Source organism: Gorilla gorilla, chromosome X, assembly GCF_029281585.2.
Source record: "Gorilla gorilla gorilla isolate KB3781 chromosome X, NHGRI_mGorGor1-v2.1_pri, whole genome shotgun sequence".
Classification (NCBI taxonomy): Eukaryota; Metazoa; Chordata; class Mammalia; order Primates; family Hominidae; genus Gorilla; species Gorilla gorilla.
Window position 1 is genome coordinate 19,931,061 of NC_073247.2, and position 21,862 is coordinate 19,952,922.

The 21,862-nt window shown below is 46.2% G+C and overlaps 1 protein-coding gene across 3 annotated transcripts in view; it reads left to right on the top strand.

The window, feature by feature from the left end:
* Window positions 1-473: 473 nt before the first annotated feature.
* Window positions 474-21,862, top strand: part of TBL1X (transducin beta like 1 X-linked) — a 256,272-nt gene continuing 234,883 nt past the window's right edge. The window contains exon 1 of one of the 3 annotated variants that reach the window (XM_055377011.2): window positions 474-609. The gene's annotated coding sequence lies outside the window, so the exon portion shown is untranslated. Of the gene's footprint in view, window positions 610-3,368; window positions 3,607-21,862 lie in introns of those variants that run through there. The other 2 variants (XM_063702810.1, XM_063702809.1) reach the window with 2 other exon arrangements.

Genomic DNA, 21,862 nt, shown 5'->3' on the forward strand with positions numbered 1-21,862 from the left:
CTGGCCACACTGGGCTCCAGTCTGAGAGTGAGGATTTCCACCACTTTCCCATACTTTAAAAGACTGGCATCTGCCAAGTAATCAAAACACACAAAGAGGCCTTTTAACCAAGTTTAGCTTGGAATTTCCAACTGCTAACCACAGGCAGGTCTGGCAAGCTAGGAGGCCGGTTGGCTGCGCAGCTACTCCAGAGTGTGCGGTAGCCGAGGGCTGCGTCCGCGTAAAGCCCAGAGCTGTAATGATGTCAACTTGTTATTTACTTTCCAAATCTGAATGACTGAGCAAGGCGAAAGGAGAATCAATCAACCACAATGTGACCCTACAGGCGGAAAAAACGCAGCGCTCCCACCAGCAGGCGGTGGGGGAAGGGAAGCACGTGTAGCCAGGGCAGGGTTGCATCATGAGCTCGCTCGGGTTTTCTATTGCACTCTTCGTTTTTCTATTGCATGTAATACCTCAGCATCAGTCTGCACAAGCCCAGGGAGCCCAGGAGCAACGAAGGGCAGGCTCAAGGGAAGGCCCCACCATGTCCTTCTGGGGGGCCTTGAATGGCAACTGATACATAATAAGACACAATCTATTCTGCTGATTCACAATTATGGAGACTGTGTAAGTGTGTATTTTTTTATTGATGTCCTCTAATGATGGTGTAGCAACAGTCGTTTTGCATCATTGACGTTTTACAGCAATATTTTGCAGGGTAATTTTGAGGTCCGCCGTTTTGGTGGAGGACCGGCCTCTTAAAAACTCACCTCCGGCCGGGCACGGTGGCTCAAGCCTGTAATCCCAGCACTTTGGGAGGCCGAGGCCGGCGGATTGCCTGAGGTCAGGAGTTTGGACCAGTCTGGCCAATATGGTGAAACCCCGTCTCTGCTAAAAATACAAAAAAAATTAGCTGGGCGTGGTGGCGTGCGCCTGTAATCCCAGCTACTCGGGAGGCTGAGGCAGGGGAATTGCTTGAACCAGGGTGGTGGAGGTTGTAATGAGCCGACAGCGCGCCACTGCACTCCAGCTTGGGCGACAGAGCGAGACTCCTTCTCAGAAAAACAAAAACAAAAACAAAAAAACAAAAACCTCACCTTGGGTCCCCCTCCCCCTACAACCAGAACAACAAATGGTCTAGAGTTCGAGGCAGAGCAAGTGAGGTTATAGTTTAGATTGCTGAGTGCACCGGGCTCTTAGCACGAAGCTCATTATATAGTAAAGGAAGGGGCAAGAATATTAGAAAAATATTCAACGAGGCTGACCCCAGAGGTACTGGGGAGGGGGAGTGGAGATCTGTTTAACTGAATTAAGGCTGCGAGTGGTGGGGAGTAGCCTACGTGGAGGGGAGGAAGGAGCGCTGGGGACTTAGGTACACCGGGGCCAGGCCGTGTAAGCCATTGCAACATAAAGCACTTTGCAAGGGCCAGAGGGCTGAAGCCTGGGGGTTGGGGTGGGAGTGATGAGGCCCGAGTGCCCAGGTCCCCCCAACCTCCTCAGCCCCCACACCCGAGTTCCTGGCGCCTATGCCTGTGTGTCTGAGTTTGTCCCTAAGCATTTCTGGCTCTTCTTGGGAGGTGTTTTGCAAAGGTCGAGGCTCCGCCGGAACCCCCACTTTTTGAGCTGGGGTAAAGACTACTGGGGTGTCTTCTAAGACGCCGATTTTGAGGGAGATTCACCATCGGGCAGGTGGCAGGGGGTTCTGTTGGGGCAGCCGGGTGGCTTCCTTTTTGGGGTGGGGGAGGGTAACACTTTAGCAGTGACCGAGGTTCCCCTGCCCCCTAGAAACTGAGGGGGTGGCCGAGGTTCCCGTCCCCTCGAGGCAGTCGTGGAAAGGCTGGGTTTGGGATGTGATGGGGGTAGCCCTGGGGTCCTCTCAGTCCCACGGAGGCCACGGGGAAGGGACCGGGACCGGAGCAACTAGGGAGAGGCCCGGGTTCCCCTCACCCACCCTAGGCGTGGGGGAGCGGGGCGGGCTTGGTAGGGACGCTGGTCCCCCGACCGTGGGGCAGGGGCTGGGTTGGGACGCGGGGCCCCCCCAGGAGCCGCGGGGGAGGGGCAGGGCCGGAGTCCCTACCCTCGTGGGGGAGGGGCTGGTTCGGGACGCGGCTCCCCCGGGGCGCAGGGGCGGGGCCGGGTGGTACGCCGGGTCCCCTCCCACGGCCGTGAGGGAGGGGCCGGCGGCGGGGGCGGACCCCTGGCGGTCCTCCTGGCTGGGGTCCGCGCGCTCGCGGCAGCTCCCCGTGGAGGTCACTGCCCGTGCCAGTCCCTCCCGCTGTCCCGCCCTCTCTCGCTGCCGCCGCCGCCGCCGCCGCGCCCGCCTCAGCGCCCCCACTCCGCGCTTGGGAGCGAGGAGCCGCCGGCGCCCCCGCCCCGCCGCCGCCGCAGCGCCCTCAGGCCGCCATTCGCCACCGAAACTTTCCAGCGCCCGCGCTCTCTCCGGGACTCGGCGGCGGCGGGGCGGGGGCGGCCCGGGGGCGGCGCGCGGCTGCTCCGGGGCGCCGGGCGCTCTTCGGCCGCCGCACGGCCGGGGCGTGGAGGCTGCCGGCCGGAGGGAGGTTCGGAGCGCGGCCGGGCGCGCGGCGCCGCCACAAGTTGCGCTGCTCGCGACGAGGTGAGTGCGCAGGGCTCGGCGGGCCGGTCGCGGGGTCCGCAAACTTCTGCGGGGAGGCGGGTCCCGCGCTGACCCTCCAGGGTCCGGCCGGCGGCTCGGGGCGCCCGGACGCTCCACCCGCCCCTGGAACTCCTGTAGGTGCAGGTCGCCAACTGTCCCCGCGGTGCTCGGACTGGGGTGCGGCGCGCTCCCAGGAGTCTGGACAATACCCCGAGGTGGCCGCTCCCCGAAGTGCCGGCGCGCCTTGCGGGGAGAGACGGAGGTCGGCGGGGGGCTCCTTTGTTTTGGGGAGGGGGAAGTGGCCGGTAAGTTTAGGGAAGCGCTCGGTTTTTCCTCCGGTGCCCCTTTGTCTGCCGATCCTGGGGCTTGCTGGGCAAACCTGCGCCACCGCGGGCTCGGGGGACCGGGGTGGAGGGCGGTGGCGGGATTTCCCCGCTGTCGGGGAGAAGAGCCCCATTCATACCCGGGACGCGGGCCGGCCCTCCCGGACCCGGGTGGAAGCGCAGCCTCGCGGAGTGGGGCAAGCGGCGGGCGAGGTGGCGCGGGCCCCGTGTCTCCTCAGTTTCTGACGCGCAGAAACTGTCAAGGAAGTCGGGAGCCCCAGTCCTCCGCCCATCTCCCCGGCCTGAGCGCACCGCTGGGCTGGGGGCACCCCTGGCCCGTCGAGGGTCTGCAGAGCGCCGCCCGGGGAGAGCGCAGACCTGTTGCTGCTCCTGGGCTCTGACGGGGCGGGTGGGGTGGGTCTCGCAGATCCTGGGCCCCGGCCTTGCTATCCAGGGGGACCTTCCCTAACGATGGGACCGGTGCTCGGAGTGGAGTATGGGGAGTGCGCCTTCGGGAGTCGGCGCTGGCCGGATATGTGACAACTGTGGGTCGCTGGAGGCCCGCCTGCGCTGGGATAGGGCCTGGACTTCACGTGCGTCGCCTGTGTTCCGTCAGACCGGGGCCGGGGCTCGCTCCCTGCAAGGCCTCGTGTTCCCCCAGCCAGCTGCGTTGGACGTTCCACAAAGGTAGGGACTGACGTTTATTCTCGAGTCAGTGATGTTCTGGAGCAAAACCTAAAAAGAAACAAAAACCTACCCTCTATTGTATTTGCAACTGTTTCTGCTTTGCATTGTCATGTGTGGTTTGACCTGCCTTTTGGATGTTTTCCTCTCCTGAAACATCGCCCAGTCCCTGGTTTAACCTGGAAGGCGAGGGGGAAGGAAGGCAACCTCCCTGCTAAGGTTCCAGGCAGTGGCTTTGGTGTTGGAAGTGGCACTTGACGATTTTATGAAAAGTTTACTAGTCCTTCCTAGAAAAGATGTAATTAGGAAAAATAAAATACAGAAGAACGTTGAGTATGACGCGTTTATTTTAAAGGGTAGTCCTGTCTCAAATGTGCTGCAGATTTTTGTGGAAAGCCACCAAGCTGGGTAACTAATGCAAACAACAAAAGTTGTTCATCACTGGATCACGGGCCCTTAAGGCGATTCCAGCCCTTAGTAGAACACACACCTGTAGGGCAAATATGGAGATTTGTGGTGTAGTGCTGCCACCCTCGCTCCCCCACTCTCAGGCATTTTGCCCCTTTACTGGGCTCAGAGAACTTCTCTGTCAGTGGTTTTAAAGAGGAAACAGTTTGCAAAAATAACTTTATTGTAGACATACTTAGAAGTGAATGTTTCAATTTCTGGAGTTTTCCCATCAGTTATATCAGTACCACTGGTTCTGTACAACATCATCTTAGTTAGAAGTTTTTTTTCCCACCTTTTAAGGTGACGAACAGAGGCGGGAAAATGATCCCTGCAGAGGGAGGCCATCTCCAGCAGGTCCCGAGGGTCAGGAATTCAGATTATCCGATCTACTCCTGCTGGATAGGAGCACACCTCCGCTAGAACCTGGGTCCGGCCCCCTCCCAGTTTTCTGCAGGGCGTCCAGATTCCGGTGCTCTGCCCCGCAGCAGTGCCCTGTGGGTCTCCTGGCTTAGCTGATCAGCACAGCTTCTCTGCCCAGCGAGGCAGGACCATCCTCCCATTGCTTTCCTGATGCCTTGGATTTGTTTTTTTTCCTCCCTTAGGAAAAGCAAAAAAACCTAATATGCTACATCCGAGAAGTTGTTAATCTTTCACTACCACATGCATTGAAAAATCAGTTCCACCCAGGAAGCAACACTAAAGGCGAATTGTAAACACTTTTTTTTTTAGTTGGAAAGATAAACTTTTTTCCCCCATAACTATTTTTAGTTAGCCGGAGACTGGACTCGAGTTTTTACCTCCGGTCTTGCCCCCTCCACTCCCGCCCTCACTTTCTGTGGGGCTCGACCCCATGGACCATGCTGGCCAGACTGGCAAACATGAAACCCACCAGAACCAAAAGAAAAGCTAGATATGGGAAGGGGCCGAAGAAGTCCACATGTTTCTAAAGGGCAAAGAGCCTAGGCTGAGGAGAGGCGTTTCAGATCTCCAGGGGAGAAAGACAGCCGTAAGGAGTCCGCCGGGCTGCTGCCTGCCTGGCCAGCGGGAGCCTGACTTCAGATGCCTGCGCCTCCCAAGCTGGCCCCCTCCCACACAGCCATCGCCATCCAGTATTTAGGGAGAATCCACCGCATGCCTGAAGGTTGCAGAAGTGAATTGGAAACCGTTACAAATGGAATTGGAACAAATTTAAAGTTAAGATGGAAGAGAGAATATGTTGAGTTTTCAGAGGAAGTCGGGTACTGCTTCCTTTTCTTGTCTAGGTTTGTTCTTGTCCGATGGGATAAGAGAGATTTGAGATGGGGCATGATAGGCGGCGGGTTCAGGAGAAAGGGAAGCTTTAGAAATGAAGGTAGAAAAGATGCTTGCTTATTGGAACAGTATTTTCAACGTTGAGCTCTGGAATGTTGCAGCCAACTAATGGTTCTCATTTGGGACAGTTTTGTCCCCCACTTTTGAAGGGGGCATTTGCCAATGTCTGGAGACATTTCCCTTCCTGCAACTGTTAAATTAGCAAACAGGTTGAGCCAGCTGGGTGTGGACGTGCATTTTCCTCGTGGAGGCCCTCTTCCAGGTGTCAGTAGTAAAAGGGCTCCCAGAGTGTGGTCCTGCTGCGGGACCTTGGCCCCCACGTCCAAGTGAGCCCCAGAGGTGCCCCAAGCCCTGCCTGGTTATGGGGAATCTGGGCTCCCGCTGAACTTGGGCGCTGGGGACAGCTATGAGGGAAACCTGGTTTGCAGCTAGCTTGCCGTGCACTGACTGGAGCTTTGGGCAAATCAGTGAACTTCTCTAACATTAATTTTCTCATTGAGAGAGGAGGTGGGTAGGGGTATATATATATATATGTAATTATATATATAGGGGTCGGGGAGAGGGAGAGAGAGATTTCCCAGGCTTCTTGTATTAAAGGAGACAGAGTTATTATATTTATCATTTAGTTTTTGTTTATTTGTTTATTTTGAGACAGTGCAATTATTATAGCTAGCTGCAGCCTCAACCTTCTGGGCTTAAGCAATTCTCCTGCCTCAGCCTCCTAAGTAGCTGGGAGTACCAAATGCGCACTACCATACCTGGCAATTTTTTTATTTTTATTTTTAGTAGACACAGGCTCTCACTGTGTTGCCCAGGCTGCTCTCAAACTCCTGGGCTCCAGTGATCCTTCCTCCTTGACCTCCCCAAGTGTTGAGATTACAGGTGTGAGCCACTTTACTCAGTCGACCGAGATAGAATTATTATAATGCTTGGAGCCTAACATGCGTTTTTTGTTTGTTTGTTTGTTTGTTTGTTTTTTCTGAGACGAAGTCTCTCTCACAGGCCAGGCTGGAGTGCAGTGGTGCGATCTCGGCTCATTCTGCCTCCCGGGTTCGAGCGATTCTCCTGCCTCGGCCTCCTGAGTAGCTGGGATTACAGGCATGCTCCACCACACCCGGCTGATTTTTGTATTTTTAGTAGAGGTGGGGTTTCACCATGTTGGCCAGGCTGGTCTCGAACTTCTGACCTCAGGCGATCCTCCCGCCTTGGCCTCCCAAAGTGCTGGGCTTATGGGCATGAGCCATCGCGCCGGCTAGCCTAACATACTTATAGTTTCCTGTTTTCTGAAGTTGGGAATTGGGTCTGGAAAGGTATCACCATCAGTCACGATGGTGTCTAGTAGTTTGCTTTGTTTTTTTCCTTATCTTTTCCCTCTTACATTTTAGGGCTGTATCTATATAATTTTATTATTTAAATTACCATATGGTAAGTTTGTCTCTTTGGGTGCATTATGAGTCTTGACACATGCATAGATTGGTGTGACCACCATCATAATCAGGAGAGAGAACAATCTCCTCAGCCCAGAGATGTTCGTGGCTCTGTCTCCCACAGTGCCTCCACAGTCAGCCCCCCAGCCCCGAATCTGGGGCACCCACCCATCTGCTCTGCTCTGGAAGTCTTGGGGATCCCATCTGAATGTAACACATGGTGGAATGCCTTAGGTGAATCCATCCGCTTTTCCAGTACCACCTTTGCCTCCTCTCTCTGATGACACATGAACTTCATGCCTTTGTGTGCTTTGGCCAACCTGCTTTTCTTAGAACAGCACATTTTGCACTGTAGATGTTATCACAAGCAAGGAAAAAACAGCTTTGCTCCTTAATGTAAGAAACCACAGTGGAAAAAAATCAGGTGTGTTGTTGAGGCTGCTAAAGCTTTGCTCCTTTTTAAAATTTTTTTAAAATTTTTCTGGATACGTAGGTGTATATATTTATGGGGTGCATTAGATATTTTGATATAGTCGTGCAATGTGTAATCACATCATGGAGAATGGGGGTATCCATTCCCTCAAGCACTTATTCTTTGTGTTACAAACAATCCAATTATACTCTTTTAGTTATTTGCTCTTTTTTCTTTTATTTTGAGACGGAGTCTCACTGTGTCGCCCAGGGTAGAGTGCAGTGGCGCGATCTCCGCCCGCAAGTGCAAGCGATTCTCCTCCTCAGCCTCTGGAGAAGCTGGGACTAGAGGCATGTGCCACCACGCCTGGCTAATTTTTTTGTATTTTTAGTAGAGATGGGTTTCACCATGTTGGTCAAGCTGGTCTCGAACTCCTGACCTCAGGTGATCCACCTGCTTAGCCTCCCAAAGTGCTGGGATTACAGGCGTAAGCCAGCACGCTCGGCCTATTTATTTCCTCTTTGTTCTATGCCAGTTAGTTCTTGATGCCTCATTGTTTCAGATGGGACATTTTCTAATGTCGTGTTTTTGTTTTTGTTTTTTTGAGACAGAATTTCATTCTTGTTTCCCAGGTTGGAGTGCAGTGGCATGATCTCTCCTCACTGCAACCTCCGCTTCCCGGGATCAAGCAATTCTCCTGCCTCAGCCTCCCGAGTAGCTGGGATTACAGGCATGCACCACTATGCCCGGCTAATTTTGTATTTTTAGTAGAGATGGCATTTCACCATGTTGGTCAGGCTGGTCTAGAACTCCTGACTTCAGATGATCCACTCGCCTCGGCCTCCCAAACTACTGGAATTGCAGGTGTGAGCAACCACGCCCGACCTCTGATGTCCTTTTAGAGGATGTTACCCTCACCTTTATTGCACAGTCCTACCAAAAGGTACTTCATATGTGAAATGTATCAGAAGGTTATAGTCATGGCTTTAGTTTAAAAACAGGATACATGTTCATTAAGAACCTTTGCCGTTTTCCCAATGGGTTAATCACGTAAATATAAAATAGGCTAAAAATATCAAGTTGTTTTTGCCTTTGTTGTAGAAATAAAAAAATGAATTCCTACATCTGTGCTTCTATGGAGCTGCTAACCTGTGTTTTACTTTGGGCCATATGTCGCTTTCTGTGATCTCATGACGTGGCATGTTTTCTAATATAATCCTTGTCCTGGCATTTTGGTGACTTTTGTCCTGCCTGAGGTGGTCTACCTGGTTGTGTGAAGTCACAGAACCTGTGCATGTCCTACCGTGTAGAGTTAAAGGGCTGGATGAGTGGCCTCAAGCCTTTTCCTCCCTCCCAGGTGTGAAGATTTGGTTTGGAAGATGGACCCTGCTTCAAGGTCTGGGAGGCCATGTTTTTTTCAGACTGGTTAAGGATGACGGTTTTATGTTAACTAAACATTGGGATAAAGTGACAGTTGTTTATGTCCCGTGCCTAGAGTATCAGTTTTCCATGATTAAAATAAGCAATATTTTGGTAAACATTGATAAGTTAGTTGCGCATTTTAGTTCAGAAACCCACAGCGAGTCAGAAGGCGCTTTGTGCTGCTGGGCGCCTCTGAGTGATTCCTGGGAGTGCGGCAGTTCTCCAGCCCCAGGAGACCCTGTGAAAGAAGCACAAACAATGCTCACGGCAAAACTCACAGTGTTTATTCTTGACCTGGGTGTCTGCCTTGAATTCTTGTCATTTTTCCTATCGTGGTGGATGTAGCCGGAATGCTTTAAAGAAAACATGAGAGTTTTCTCTGCTTGTTTCCCTTGAGCCTGGAACCGATTATGACCCCAGATAGCCTGCACAGGGCTCTTTCCTTTCTGGAACACCTGCCCAGGCTAGAATATGGGAGTAGGGAGGAGGTGAGGCTCTCTCCTGCCCGGTAACCTTCCCGGCCAGCTCTCCAAGATGCTGAAACCTTCCTTCGGGTCTGTTGAAACTGCATCCCCAGCACCATCATGTCGGAGCAAGAAGAGAAGGGCATGTGTCCCCTTTAGGGAAGCTTGACTCATTCCAATTAGGGACCTGCCTGTTGTTAGGCTTTAGAGTCCATGTGAATGTGCAGTATTGTTCAGTGCTGCGAGCATTTTTGCTTGTCTTAATTTCCTGATAGAAGGGAATTTGGACAAAAAGAAGCTTATTGTACATGGTGCCATTTTATTCCTTAAATCAATAATAACAAATACTTTATTTATATATTTTTAGAGATGGGGTCTTGCTCTGTTGCCCTGCTCATAGCTCACTGCAGCCTTGGCTTTCTGGGCTCAAGTGATCCTTCTGCCTCAACCTCCCAAGTAGCTGGGCCGACAGGCACAAGTCAGCATGTCCAGCTTTTTTTTTTTTCTTTTTCTTTTTTTAATTTTCAATTTTTTTCTAGAGATTGGGTCTTGCTGTGTTGCCCAGGCTGGTCTCGAGCACCTGGACTCAAGCAGTCTTCCTGCATCGGCCTCCCAAAGTGCTGTGATTACAGTTGTGAGCTACTGTTCCTGGCCAACATATACTTTAATATGGCAAGACCATATAAAATAATTTTAAGAGGCCAGGTGTGGTGGCTCATGCCCCCCAGCACTTTGGGAGGCTGAGGGGGGCAGATCACGAGGTCAGGAGATCAAGACCATTCTAGCTAACACGGTGAAACCCCATCTCTACTAAAAATACAAAAAATTAGCCAGGCATGGTGGTGGGCACCTATAGTCCCAGCTCCCTGGGAGGCTGAGACAGGAGAATGGCGTGAACCATGGAGGTGGAGCTTGCAGTGAGCCAAGATTGCGCCACTGCACTCCAGCCTGGGTGACAGAGCAAGACTCCGTCTCCAAAAAAAAAAAAAAAAATCATTTTAAGAACTGGAGGAAAATTCAGCAGGACTGAGTCGTGATTTCAGTTTCTGGTGCACTGTGGGTAATTGGGTAATTCTGTGTCAGCCTGGACGCTTGTGCTCCTTTAGTTGTCACTGTTACCTTGTCATCTATGTGAAGATGAGAAATGAAGTTGAGTGGAGAACTGTCGCCAAAGTCTGCCATGTAAAAATCGGTAGTGCCAATATGCAAAGGTAATTCCCAGGTGCTATAAAAGTCCAGGTGGCTTCACAGTTTCAGATTGTATTTCCCGAAAGCGTAGGGAATTGATATCCCTGAATAGGAAATTGACGTCCCTGCCATTTGGTTCATTTGGGGAACAGGATAAACTTGTGTCCTTGCCTTCAGTTCTTTTTTCAACAGAATCTTATCAAGCATTTGAATCCTACACAACTGTAATGCCAGCTCCATGTTGATAAAAACTCAAGAATTCAAAATTATAAACTTGAAAACAGCAATTGCCAACTTGTGACAGTAGCAGGAGAGTCTGGAGGACCTGTTCAGAGGAAGTCGGGTACTGTTTCCTTTTCTTGTCTAGGTTTGTTCTTGTCCGATGGGATCAGAGAGATTGAGATGGGGCATGATAGGCGGTGGGTTCAGGAGAAAGGGAAGCTTTAGAAATGAAGGTAGAAAAGATGCTTTCTTATTGGAACAGTGTTTTCAACGTTGAGCTCTGGAATGTTGCAGCCAACTAATCGTTCTCATGGGACAGTTCTGTCCCCCACCTTTGAAGGGGGTTTGGTTTAATTCCCAATTTGATTATGAAGAAAATATCAGATTCAGCTTGCATTTTCAAGACACAGTGGTTCTATGTCAACTTCAGCCATTTCCAGGGATCTGTCTTAGGATACTTCAAAAAGCCTAACCTTTGAGATGCACTCAGCTCATAAGTTCATGAAAATAAGAATGAATAATCTTCCCTGTCCAGTACATGACAGAAATTATTGTAGGCCAGATGAGAACAAGGAGAGATACTTGTTGATATTACATGTCACGGGATTCTCTGTTAAATTTTATGGGACTCTGAGTGTAATTCCTTTAAGCCAGTAGTCTCTAAATTTGGGGGAAGGACGGGACAGAAATGACTTGTTTCAGATTTTAATTCACAAAAGGGTCTTAGTGAGTTTCATGCCCTCTGGCAGGTGCACAGCAAGATTTATTGGGATGCAGGAAGAAATTATGAAAATGTCCATTAAGAAAATCTCTAATACTTGTAAAAAATATATTTCTTGTCCATGAAATGCATGTTACTTGAGTATTTTATATATTTAATAAATAAATTACATGAGTTAGGAGCACCTTCTGAAAACTTTTTTGCTGAAAACGTTATATGATGAAAAAAACATTTATGATGTAGGTCCCCAAAGGCTGGAAGAGGGGGTGATACTAACGTCCCTGCATGCAGGTAGGACACAGTTGTACTCCCCTTTCCTCTGACTTCAGCTACTAAGGTATGTGTGCGTTTGCACGCACATGTATGTGCGTTAAGTAACTTTGAGATCCACCAGCTTAAGGATTGGACATCGTTCCAGAGGTACAGATATTAGTGATTTGACTTAGGGAAGAAAGAATATGCAATAGCAGGGAACCATGCACTTACTGGATCTATTGTATTTTGCGTGTTGTTTTTAAAGCTGAAAAAATGCGCTTGTTTCGGAACTAGATGACAGTACCTGTTTGCAGGTCCGCAAGGAAACCTTGGAACAATGCTATGCTTTTTAAGCATTTTATGACTGCATTGTTTTCATAATCACTGAATTCTGTTTATAAATCAGCCGATTTCATTGATGGATGCCCTCAGGGCTCTGGAGAATTAGGCGTTTTGCTGCAGAAATGGTTCAGAATTTCAAAGACATCAACGTGAGATTGTACCGGAATTGAGTTGTGATAAAAGTCCTAGGGTGCTTTAAATCTTTAAATCTGGTTATTTGTTTGTTTGTTTGTTTTTTGAGGCAGAGTCTCACTCTGTCGCCTAGGCTAGAGTGTAGTGGCGTGATCTCAGCTCACTGCAACCTCCACCTCCTGGGTTCAAGCGATTCTCCTGCCTCAGCCTCCCAAGTTGCTGGGATTACAGGCGCCTGCCACTGCACCCGGCTAATTTTTGTATTTTTAGTAGAGACGGGGTTTTGCCATGTTGGCCAGGCTGGTCTCGAACTCCTGACCTCAGGTGATCCGCCCACCTTGGTCTCCCAAAGTGGTGGGATTACCGGCGTGAGCCACTGTGACCTGCTGTTTTTGTTTTTGAGACATATTTCATCTATCATGGTTATTAAGTGTTTTGGTTTTTTGCATTTCTCATTGGTGTTTTTTGTTTGTTTGTTTGTTTGTTTTGAGATGGAGTCTGGCTCTGTCACCCAGGCTGGAGTGCTCAGCTCACTGCAACGTCTGCCTCCCAAGTTTAAGCAATTCTCCTGCCTCAGCATCCCGAGTAGCTGGGATTACAGGTGCCCACCACCACCACGCCCGGCTAATTGTTTTATTTTTAGTAGAGATGGGGTTTCACCATGTTGGCCAGGCTGGTTTCGAACTCCTGACCTCAAGTGATCTGCCTGCCTCGGCCTCCCAAAGTGCTGGAATTACAGGCGTGAGCCACCACGCCTGGCCTCATTAGGTTTTTTTTTTTTTTTTTTTTTTTCTGAGTTGCTGCTACACTACTGGTGTTACAGTGAATAAACATAAAAATTATATTCACAACTCAGAGCACATTGTGGGCTGTGGAGGTGAGAAATAGGAATCATCTCTAAATTTAAGGTCTTCTGGCTGAGCTCATTTGCTTAGAATGGCTGAAGGTTTGGTTTTCATGAGATGAAATGCCAACCTCAAGTAGTTCTGGGTTTCCAGACCAGTTTTTAGTTTGTCTAACTTGAGAGAATTGATATTTCAGCTTTAGTTTTTGTGTGTAATTTTTGGTGTTTGCATCTGTTTTCTTCTTTGTGAATATTGAATTTGCAACATAACTTTGTTATATGAAATGATGCTCATACACTTGCGCAGTGCATTAGAAAGCCTGCCAGGAGCAGTACTTGTAGATTTCCGTGTACCAGCAGGATGCCTAATGCTGACCATGATTAATGCTCATCAGAATCTATGTAGACCTCCATTTGTCCTTTGATAAGCTGAAATATTTGTGTCTACTTTTTAAAAAACCTGTTGCTTCTCTTTATGGTAATACTCAGAAGGCACTCACTGTGAAGAGAGGAGAAACAGGAAGTAGAATTTTTTACTATCTAGATTGATGCACCTATCTCCCCTCTCCAGAGACCAATGCATTTAGGCCCCAGTAAGAAATTTAGTTGTAATGAACCGTAAAGCAGATGCAGAGTGTATTTGGGAATATACCTTATCTGACTCCACAGCCCAACCCCTTTAAGAGGAAAGAGATGGCACAATATATTTTGCTTTTAGCCAGACGCTTTAAGCCTTAGACTGGTCTTGACTTCATATTGGAACCACTGAATTGCTTCAGCTGTGAACTGGAATCCTCTCCTGTCTTTGTTGTTGAGTGATGACACTCTTAATTAATCATTTGCTTATTTGCCATCCAAATCACCCTATATAATCTTTCAGAAGTGTATCTCAGAGAATGACCCTAAGTCGGCTGACCTCTGAAGCCTGCACCAGAATTGACTTTATTTCTTAAGCGCACACTTCCTGTGCTTTCAAGGGGCAGCTGTCTAGGTTTAGTTTCTGGGAGTTTGAGGCACAGAGGTATGTAGGGGAATGGGAAGGCCAAATGGTATAAGCCCCTGGGACGTGGAATCTGTGAGTACACTAACCTTGAAAGAGATTATGAAAACAAACTTTAGAGCATTGTTGAAACACTATCTACGTAATTTATATCAATGAAGACAGTAACTTCTTATTAGGAAGACAGGATTATTAAAATTAACCATTTTCATCTTTCTACAAAAATAAAAATCAAATCAATTTTAGTTCAGATAATTGTATGTGAAGCTTTATAATTGAAAATTTGAAGTTAGCAAAATTATATAACCTTAGTTAATTATATTAGTGTACTCAAACTAAATATAGAATAAGATTAGCTCATGGAAACATTTCATTTTTATCTCAGTCAGTACTGCTCATATCCACCCAGTAGTTAGTTTCTAGTTACGTTTTGTAATTTTTTGAATATCCTGGACATGGTTTTAGAAAAGTGAGTTGAAACAAGATATTGTATGCTTTCATTATCTCCCAGTTCATCTTTAAGCATAATAAAAACACAGAGTAAGTTGTCCTTTTTGAATTTTCTTTCCTTTCTAATATGTGTCTGGCACAACAGAGGACCAAGCCCAGGGATCATTAATCCCATTTTTCTGCATGGCGTTTGCTGTGAGAGAAGTTTGGGCTGGATTCGTAGTTTGCTATCTAAGAGTAAATGTTCAGCCTTCTCTAATTTCCTGTTTTGTTTGCTTTTCCATTCAGTGTTCTATATTTGGACAACAAATATATTTTTCTGTATGGGTTTCTGGTGGCCCAGATGTTCATTGGAGTGGAAATTCTTTCTGTCCACACCACTGAGTTGGGCAGTTACTGGTGTTTGGCTTTCTCTATCTCTTGGAGTTGACTTAGATACATTGTGTATTCAGGTTGGGCACTCATCCCCTTTGCAAGCTCTATTACTTTGTCCCATTTGGCTTTGCCATAAATGTTTGCCCTTGGCTTGCCAAGACGTCAGCTTTAAGAGATATGTCATTTAACTTAGAACTCTTGAGTCTGACTTAAAATTAAGTCAGTTTTCTTAAACATTGTTATTGAGGTATAAATGACATGCCATAAAAGTCACCTCTTTGAGGTGTACCATTCAGTGATTTTTGGTAAATTTACTGGGTTGTGTAGACATCACCACGATGCAGTTTTAGAACATTTTCAATTCCCAATAAGATCGCTCCTACTCGGTTCTCACCCATTTCTGCTCCCACCTCCAGCCACGGGCCACCACGAATATCCTTCGTGTCTCTATAGATTCCCCTTTTGTGGATATTTTAGAGTTGTGCTTCCAAGAATGAGTATCTCTGTGCTTGGTCGAACTTCCCGGATGGTGAGACCTGATTTAGTGACTTTGCCTTCCACCCCTTCATCCCCAGGAGAGGAAGGTGGGGAAAGGGGAAAGACGGCAAGTATAGTAGTATAACAGGCATCGTGCCTCAGTTTCCTCATCTGTAAAATCAGGATAACCATGGACTAGTTGCAGGCTCTAAATGTGAAACTCTGTAGGAAGTAATTAGCTGGGAATCTGGCATAGAGGAGGAGCTCATTGCTTGCGTGTTAACAGTGGGAAATAAGGAGGTGGGAAAAGAGCTACCTGTAGAAAGGTGGCCTAAGTCCCTGGAGAGCTGAGCACAGGACCCCAGGGCACACACCCCCTTATGCTTCCCCTGTCTTTCATCTTGAAAGCACCTGCCTGTGAACCTCAGGCTTGGAGGGAAGCTGGATGTTTTCCCAGGATCTACCTCTGCTCTATGGTCCTCAATCCAAGGTAGTTTTGAAACCGCCTTTGCAAAAATTTTATCAATGAGAAAATTATAACAGTATGTTAAGCTAACCCATCCCCCATCTTGCCTTTCCCTTAATATTCTTGGGCTATTGGGCCAGGTGAACTTTGGAGGACTTTTAGGCTACGTTTTAAATGATAATAGGCCTTGTCCCAAACTCAAAACTTGCCCCAAACTGTAACGCTAATGGGAGGCCATCAGGATGGGGGAGGAGAGGAGCCTGATTGCTGCTAAGGCAAAGACATGAACCATTGCCAGATTGTCAAATACGCAGATTCCCAATTACTCCTGCAGATAACATCACTGTTGTAGAACCTAAGATTGGCCTTTTGAGATATCTTTTCAGGTTTTTAAAATTTTCTTTTCTCTGAACTACCTTTGGGGAGATTCTAGATCTTTTAAAAATTCCTTACCAACTCTTTGGAGATACCTCCTGCGTTCATGGTTAATCCATCCCCTTAGTTAAGGCTTATTGATTGCACATAGGAAGTTCCCTTTAGTAAAAGGTTCAAAAGCTAGAAATGTCCTGGCTGAAATCTGGTAAAAAGAGATTTTAAAATGATTTTTCTTTTGAGAGCTCTGTAGTTAGAAATCGACTTAATTAAAGCTGATATGTGTACAGATACTGTTTTAAAGCCCCTGTTCTCCCTCTAAAAGCTTCTGTCAGTGGACTTCTGTCTTGATTCTTCATTCCTGTCTTTCTGTGTATTCTTCTCTGTTATGTAGTGTTTATATAAAACAGCTCTAAATAATTGGCGTAGGCCAGGCGCAGTGGCTCATGCCTATAATCCCAGCACTTTGGGAGGCCAAGGCGAGGTCAGGAGTTCGAGACCAGCCTGACCAACATGGTGAAACCCCATCTCTACTAAAAATACAAAAATTAGACGGGTGTGGTAGCATGCGCCTGTAATCCCAGCTACTCAGGAGGCTGAGGCAAGAGAATCGCTTGAACCTGGGAGGCGGAGGTTGCACTGAGCTGAGATCACGCCACTGCACTCCAGTCTGGGCAACTGAGTGAGACTCTGTCTCAAAAATAAAATAAAATAAAATTGGCTTAAAGAAAAATAAGCACTTAAACATTGTCAGAAAAATGGAAACTTTAATGGCTTTTACGTCACATGACTCTGATCTTTCAAAAATAAAGACAGTTTAAAGATTATTTGTAAAGTAAAATAAAAATGTCTTCAAAGTTCACACACTTTGTCTAAATTAGGCGGGTCAGATACTCTTTGCTGGATGTTTTAAGGTCATAAACTGCTTCTGTGACTTTTAATAATTGATTGACTTGTCTGTCTTACAGCCATTAGATTCTAGGTAAGGTCTGGGGACACATGGAGTTAGCCGGGTCCCCTGGCTAGGCTGGGAAGAATCATGGGTTCTGCAGTTTTATACATGGTTAAAATTGCTTATTTACCAGGTTTTTCACCAAAAATAAAAGTTGCTGAAAGTTAAGATTGTAACATGTATAATTGAGACTACTGGAGAAACAGTTTTACATGCAAGGCGTAGAAGGAAAGTAGTATGTGTGTGTGTGTGTGTGTGTGTGTGTTTGACATGGAGTTTTGCTCTTGTTGCCCAGGCTGGAGTGCAATGGCATGATCTCGGCTCACCGCAACCTCCGCCTCCCGGGTTCAAGCGATTCTTCTGCTTCAGCCTCCCCACGGCGTAGCTGAGATTACGGGCATGCGCCACCACCTCCGGCTAATTTTGTATTTTTAGTAGAGACAGGGTTTCTCCATGTTGGTCAAGCTGGTCTCGAACTCCTGACCTCAGGTGATCCACCCGCCTCGGCCTCCCAAAGTGCTGGGATCATAGGCGTGAGCCACTGCACCTGGCGGGAAAGTAGAATGTGTTTTGTGGGAGGCTATAAGAAGGCATGGGAATATGGTTTTTGTAAAAGGGAATATAATTTTGTCTGGTTCGGAGGATTTTAAGGATCATCTTAAAAGAGTAATGGGACAAAACTGAAAGTTGAAGCAAGTTGGAAAAGGTTTGTAAAGGGTTAATCTTGTAAAGGAAGTTCTGTGGGTATGAGCAAGTTGGCTAAGACGTGAAGGGGGTTATTTAGTTTTTCTGTAGGTTGAATATTTTTTGTTTGACTTTTGAATGAATAACAGAAAAACGAGGAGAGAGGAGCCTCATACTGTCTTTATTTTGTCCTGTTTGGAAAGTTGAGTTTCCCCTCTATCAGTGAGTGAAGATTTTTGCCTTTTAAAAATTCTTGAGTTATTATGGCTAAACAAATGACTTCTAGTGACTTGGGATTTTATTTTGTAATATCAAGGGTTTAAACATTTGATAATTTGACAAAACTTTCCAAAGTCAAAATCTAAATTAAGCCACTCCCCCCCGCCCTTATTTTAATCTGGTTAACTTTCCAGATATTAAATACTCTAAAGTCCAAAAGAGACATATTTGGCTTATTTGATATATTAAAACTATAACAGTAAGCATTGTCAGGTATGCAATAGTGTTTGGCTTTCTTTGGACTGTATTTGTATGAATGTGTTGTTAGTATGTGTTTCAGAATTGTATAAGATTTCTTGTAATTCTGATATGTTTTAGTATATGTTATCAGTAATAATTATGATTGTTATGTTAAGTTATTGTATGCCACAGAGATTATCAGACCTTAACTGTGGCTGTTCTGAAACTTTTGTCATCCACAATTGTTTTACTTTGGTTATTTTCAAGGTGGTTTTATAATCAGCTATAGGACTGTGACAGTTTTCTGATAACTTTGGAGATTGTGACATTAAAATAGAGGAAAGAGCTTCCAAGGCTCCCATTAAGAGCTAATGTATTCATGGATATCGAGCAGAACAGGAGTTAATTACATGGACTGAAGTAATGGAAGACCGAAATAATCTTTTTCTGGCTTTTCGTTTGAAACATTGCTAATTCTTTTGTTTTTCAGAGTCCAGAAAACCTTTTTTTCTTTTGAGCTATTTATAGCTTTTAACAATTGGATAAAGTATGCTCTTGTGAACAAAATCTGAAGCACATTTCTCTCTCTACCCGATTTCTCTAGAATTTGAAAACTGTTTGCAAGTATACTTAATTTATGATGTTATAGTTGTTTGTTAAATACAAATCTGTTTTCTTTTGTAGCAGGACACAATTGGAGACACTGGTTATTTTACCAAAGCTTTGATTGGAATGGCATACTTTCAGATTGCTTTAAGGAATCAAAGTTGACTTACAGAGCCAATAAAAGCCCCTTGGGTAAGCTGGCCTCATACCTTGTCTACACAGTCCCTGGACAGGTTCCTAAGTAAAGAATGTCACTTTCTGACAGGTCCAGGAGCTCCAAGTTATCCTGAGCCCTTGAGGTGAGGAATTCACCCAATTAATACAAGTATTTGCAGGCACAGATAAATCCGTGGCCGGGCTAAATGCTTTGAAGTCTAATGTGAGATTTCTTAGGGAATAAAGTTGCAGCAAAGCCAATTTTAAAAAGGAGCATATATGGCAAATAATTGTTCTAGCTGACCTTATGCAAACACTCGGGCCAGGTATAGTAAGAATAAAACTTATTTTGCACATAAATTAGTCCTAATGTGATTTGTCTTTAGTAAAAATAGGGACTGGAGAGAGAAATTATGTTTCAGAAAAAAACTATAGAACACCTGTTGTTAGAATCTAGTCTTGTTCACTATTTTTGAATTTTTATTATTTTCTGTCATTTGGACTGAATCCTGAATTCTTTCTGGACTACAAGTCCCCAAACTAATGCTTTCAAATTTTTCTTTCATTTCTAACTTGGCCTCAATAAAATTGCTACTACCTCTTTCCTGAGGTTCTATAAGCTGAAGCTTATTATGAGAGAAAAACATGTCAGATTGCCACCACCTTCCTCGTCTGTAACTAAAGATGTTTTGAGTCTAATGTCTGGATAAATTGTGCCCAGTGTTAATCTTTGTTTTTTTTCCATGTCTATGGAAATGCCTCTTACAGAAGCTTAGCCCATCTGCAGTGCCACCTCCTGATCTGGGAAACAGCTGTTTAACTGATCTAGTCTTAGGACTTGGACACTGACTAAAAAGATATGGGACAGTATATTTAAATTCACTCTTTCCTGTTTATCCCAGTCTCTCTTTCTAACAACCTATAGTCTACTGTTGACTTAAGTGTTGTACTAGAACTGTGAGTAAGAATATTAACATCTTTGTCATACACCCGTGAGTACATGCAGGTAGCTGCACAGTGGTGAGTTCACTCCTATTCCCCTGGGACCAACCCCTGCAACTATGCCCCCTGTCAGCAGGAAGAAGCCAGAGTGATGGTTACCCTTTTTCTATCTCTATAGCCAGCACCTTAAGAATAAGGTGTATGAAAGCCAAAGGGGGTATTGAAACCACCTTTGCAAAAGTTATATCAGTGAGAGAATGATGACAGTGAAAGAGATCTGAGCTAACCCACCCCCCCATCTTGCCTTTCTCTTAATTATTCATTTCCCTTAATTATTGCATTTCCCTTAGTTACTCCATCTCCCATGTGGTGTGGCTGGCCTTGTGTCTGTTAAACTCTTTCTCTACTAAAATGCCCATGGTCTTTATGCAGCCGGCAGGAAGAACCCCTCAGGCGGTTACAGTTTTGCTCCCAGGGGACAGTTTTGGTTGTTATAAATGAGGAAGGTGTGCTCTTGGCATCTAGCGGCTAGAGGCCAGGGATGGCCTCCTGAAGTGCAGAGGAGGGTCCCCTCCTCTTTCAAGAGAGTTATCCAGCCCCAAAAGGTCAGCATTGCAGAAATTAAGAAACCCTGACTTAGAAGCTTTGCACCTCGTGGTAGCTGTAAATGAGGTATTTACATCCTCCATGAAGACGTAAGGAAGTTGAAGGAATAAAAATCTCATGAGGCTTTGAAAGCAATGCAAGCATCTTTTAGTTTTCATACATTCCATGGAAGTAGGGATTTTTTTCTAAAGCAAAAAGACCAACAAGACTTTGGAGCTCAGTTTAGAAGAAAAAAGTGACTTTCAAACCCTTCAGAAGTATTCATTTACAAATGAACAATGAAATGACTGTGTAGATGGAGAAACCCTGAGTGCCCCTTGGCTTTGATCTGGTGGTCACGTTCATCCGTGTCTGTTCCCTGAAGAACCAGTGCCCACATTTGCCTGCCTTCTTTACCTAACTCCCCCCAACAGGAGCTGACCCTCCTCCCATCTTCTCGCCTGGTTGGTCTTTTTCCTCCCTCCCCCTGAAGCCTGCCTGCCTCTGCTTTCCACCCTCCGACAAGCCCTGATCTGTGCTCTGAACAAACTCCTATGCGGGTCTCTTTGCCTGCCCCTAAGTGCATCCCTCCCACCCCCACCCAGGTGATACTGAATCTATGCGAATTTGTGGAGTTCTCCCTTCCTTCCCCTCTGGCAGAATCACCAGGATTCAGTCTAGAGTACAACATTATAGATGTTTTCTAGCACTTTTCAGCTGTCCATATGCTAATATGTAGTCTTGGGTCTTTATCCGAATGGAGTCCTATTATATTTGTTTCACACCATCTGCTTTCCTTATTTTTGTATCTTTACTGAGGTATATTGAAGTACGGTAAGCTAGACTTGTATGAAGTGTGCAGTTTTAATCTGTTTTTTCTTTTTTATTTCTTTGTTTATTTACATACATTTTTTAGAGACAAGGTCTCACTATGTTGCCCAGGCTGGTCTCAATCTCCTGGGCTCAAGCAATCCTCCTGCCTCAGCCTCCTGAGTAGTTGGGACTATAGGTGCATGCCACCACACCCGGTTAATTTTTTATTTTTTGTAGAGATGAGGGCTCCCTATGTTGCCCAGGCTGGTCTCAAACTCCTGGGCTCAAGTGATCCTCCTGCCTTGGCCTTCCAAAGTGCTAGGATTACTACGGGTGTGAGCCACCGTGCCTGGCTCGTTTTTTCATACACACACACACACACACACACACACACCCATCCATATTTGTGAAACCAGCACCACAATCAAAATAAAGAATATTTCCATCACTCTCCAAAGTTTACTTGTGCTTTTTTGTAATGTCTCTCCCCCTCCCTCTACCCCTTTCCCAGGCAGCCATTGGTGGGCAGTCTGTGACTATTACATTTTCTAGCAATTTATATTACTGAAATCATATGGTATGTACTCATTATTTTGCCTGGCGTCTCTCCCTCAGCATCATGATTTTGGGGCTTCATGTTGTTGCACATGTCACTAACTCATTCCTCTATTGCTGCGTAGGATTCCTTCCTATATGGATGCACTATGGTTTGTGTATCCATTCACCAGTTGT